The 3,300-nt window shown below is 44.2% G+C and overlaps 1 pseudogene across 1 annotated transcript; it reads right to left on the minus strand.

Moving 5' to 3' along the window:
- Positions 1 to 1,323: 1,323 nt before the first annotated feature.
- Positions 1,324 to 2,571, minus strand: LOC308353389 (large ribosomal subunit protein uL11-like; annotated as a pseudogene). The gene is made up of 2 exons: positions 2,548 to 2,571; positions 1,324 to 1,845 (listed from the first exon to the last, which is right to left on the minus strand). The product of its transcript is annotated as a large ribosomal subunit protein uL11-like (transcript).
- Between the last annotated feature and the right edge of the window lie 729 nt (positions 2,572 to 3,300).

The following is a 3,300-nucleotide window of genomic DNA, read 5'->3' on the forward strand; positions in this document are numbered from 1 at the left end:
TTCTTGGCCTGAGGCCACCCCTGCCTCTCACGTGCTTTTGAGGTCTCGGACCAGTGGGCTCAGCCTGATCAGCCAGGGGCATCCTATGAGCATTGTCTGTTGTCAGCTTCAGACAACATCCCACGGGAATCCACTTTATTTGGTGGGAGAGGGAGGGGGTATGCAGAAAATCCATGTTTATTAAGATCTGAGCTCCCCCCCATATAAGGCCATATAAACATTTCTCAGAGTTTTGATCAGTCTAAATGTTGTCCACATGATTAAAATGGCATATAATTGAGCGTCTCGCAATGTATTATTATACATCATGAATTCTGTTAAATATAAGCGCTCACTTTCCAATCAAATATTTGAAAAGAACAATGTCCCTATTCATATTTTAACAGGCAAATGAGTATAAAAGTCTTTTTATTTAAAAACATGATCTGAGGGACGCCTGGATGGCTCAGTAGGTTAAGCATCTGCCTTTGGCTCAGGTTATGATCCCAGGGTCCTGGGATTGAGTCCCTCATTGGGCTCCCTGCTCAGCAGGAAGCCTGCTTCTCCCTCTGCCTGCTACTCCCCCTGCTTGTGCAAGCTCACTTTCTCTCTCTCTCTCTCTCTCTCGGACAAATAAATCAGTAAAATCTTTAAAAAGTAAAACAAAACAATATATGACCCGAGAATCAACAGAAAAAGCCCCAGCTTTTCTATACAAGGGTTCCTTATCTTTCTCTTTTGCTCATGTCTAATCAAAACCTTTAAGGATTCTGGCATTTGAAAAATAAAGGCCAGAGACCTATTAGTTTAGCTGCTGAATTGAAGTGTCACATAACACTGTTGGGTAATGGGTAATCCCCTCAAAGCAATTGTTTTATAATCTGTAGCCCCTCAAACAGCAGCTACCAGTCCAGGCTTGTTTGTTAGACAGCGGGGGACAGATGGCTATTGAGAGTGTCGGCTTCTCAGGGCTCCTGGCTGGCTCTGTCCATGGAGCATATGACTCTTGGGGTTATGAGTTCAAGTCCCATGTTGGGTATAAAGCTTACTTAAAAAAGAGAGACAGAATGAAGATCTGTTTCTCTCCGTTTGAGAAAAACGCTAAATGGCTTAGTGGTGATTTGGGGACTCTCAGAACCAAAAGACATTTCAAATCAACAATGCTAGATAGTTTTTATTTTATAAAATAAGGAGTCGGCCCAGGCTGATCGCAACAGCAGCGACCCTGGTCCACTGTGTGGACCACACACACATTGTGATCGAATTTGATTTACAAGCTGTACTATGAGCTCTTTTTGTTGTTGTTTGTCAAATGATCCTTTATTGAACTATTCTCCGTTGTGGTCAGCTGGCTGGGCATTCCACTGTACCACTACTGATGTCATCTGTGATGTCATGAGCGTGGTGGCCATCACTGCAGCCTGAAGACTGGGCAGTTCTCAGGATCTCTTTAATGGTTCCAGAGAGTTCTCTAACTAAAGATCAGTGGCGCATCTGTCGGGCAATATTGCCAATCTCATCCAAAGTGATTTTTCCACGGTGCTTCATGTTTTTCTGCTTCTTTCTGTCTCTTGGTGGTTCCTTGAGGGCTTTGATAATCTGGGCAGAGGTAGAAGTTACCACTTCAATCTGGGCCTTTCTGTTCTGAATGGTCAGTTTCACTGGAATCCTCAAGATTCTTCCAGTCACCACTTGCCTTGGCTCTGTCATCACCAGCCTTTTTTGGAGCCAGACCCAGTGTGCCAGTCTTCGGGGCCAGGAGACATGGCACTTGAATTTGAAACTGGTGCACCTCAGGTACATGACTTTGATCTTGTTGGGGTCAAACTTAGGTGGTATGGTGGAGGCAGCTGGTGTCGGATGAACCTGGATTTGGGAGACTGAAGACAGTTGCACCTTTGCCTCCTCTGAGCCGAAAGCCAAAACCCGCCTTTTTTTCTTTTTCTAAGTTGTACGCTAGATGTCACGCCAAAATGTGGTCTGAGACTTAAGGTAAGCCACCTTTAGAATATTGCTTCTAAGTGAAATGAAGTAAACACCCATGCGAAAACACCGGATTGAAAAACTGTTAGAAAGATTTTATTTATTTATTCATGAGAGAGAGAGAGAGAGAGAGAGAGAGAGAGAGAGAGAGAAACAGAGGCAGAGGGAGAAGCAAGCTCCCCACTGAGCAGGGAGCGTAACGCGGGGCTTGATCCCAGGACTCTGGGATCAGGACCAGAGCTGAAAGTAGATGCCTAATTGACTGAGCCACCCAGGTGCCCCTAAATAAATATTTTAAAGGGGAATATTCTATCAGGTTTTAGACAGCCCTTTTTGCCATGGTCTCCCCTGAAGTTTGGGTAGAGCTCATCGCATGGCTGGATCCCCAGCTGTTGAAAATCTGTTCTCATCTTTTCTCACCTGGACTCGTACATTAGGTTGCCGTAGTTCTCCCTGATCCCGGAGCTTCCTCTGTAGGGCTTATGGAAGTTCTGATCACGTCACTCCCTTGGCTAAGGCTCTTCTTGGCTCCCTGCTTCCTGCTGGAGAAAAGCCCCATTAGCACCAGGACCTTTCGCAGTTTACCTCTGTTCCCTTCTCCAGGTTCATTACTGCCCCTGCCCCACCAGCCCTCCCCCCCTCCCAGGCTCAGAGGGAGAACACCTTGTCTAACATCACATTCAGATCAAAGTTTTATGGGGTCTGAAGCTTATATCATTTGGGGGACCTTAACAAAATTCAAAATTACTCAGAGAGCAAATGAGACACCCAAATGAGTACTTAATGAGAATGAGAAAATAAACCACAGCAAATTACGAATTTCACAAAGCCAAAAGATACCTCAAACATCCCAGAAGGCAGAAAAATAAAGTATTTGCATTAGTGAACTGCCCCATGCGTCTCTCTAATACTTTCTTTTCTCCTTCAGGTTTGTTGCATGCTCTCTGATCACTTTTTGATGTGATGATAATTTTACACTTTATAGTTTAGAAAAGGTTTCTTCAACTTCAGACTCATGGGTAATGTCCTATAGCTTTCTGGGATTTTGTCAGATATAGGCACCATGCATTTCTTCACCTCATCTACCAAAAAATGCAACCCTATCAGCTACAGTGAACCTTTATCAGAAACTTCAAGTAATAAGCCAGTGATGAGCAGTATCCTGGGAACAGTCCTCCTACTTTTTTTCCTACATCTTTGACCCCCCGCCCCCCAATGATTGACATTTTGAGGGAATAGGCCAGTTTTTCTTTTCTTTTTTTAATGCTCTACCTTCTGGAATTTTCTGTCTCTCCATAGTGCTATTTAACCTGTTCCTGTATCCCTTGAATTTCCTGT

The sequence above is a fragment of the Martes martes genome, assembly GCF_963455335.1.
Source record: "Martes martes genome assembly, chromosome: 12".
Classification (NCBI taxonomy): Eukaryota; Metazoa; Chordata; class Mammalia; order Carnivora; family Mustelidae; genus Martes; species Martes martes.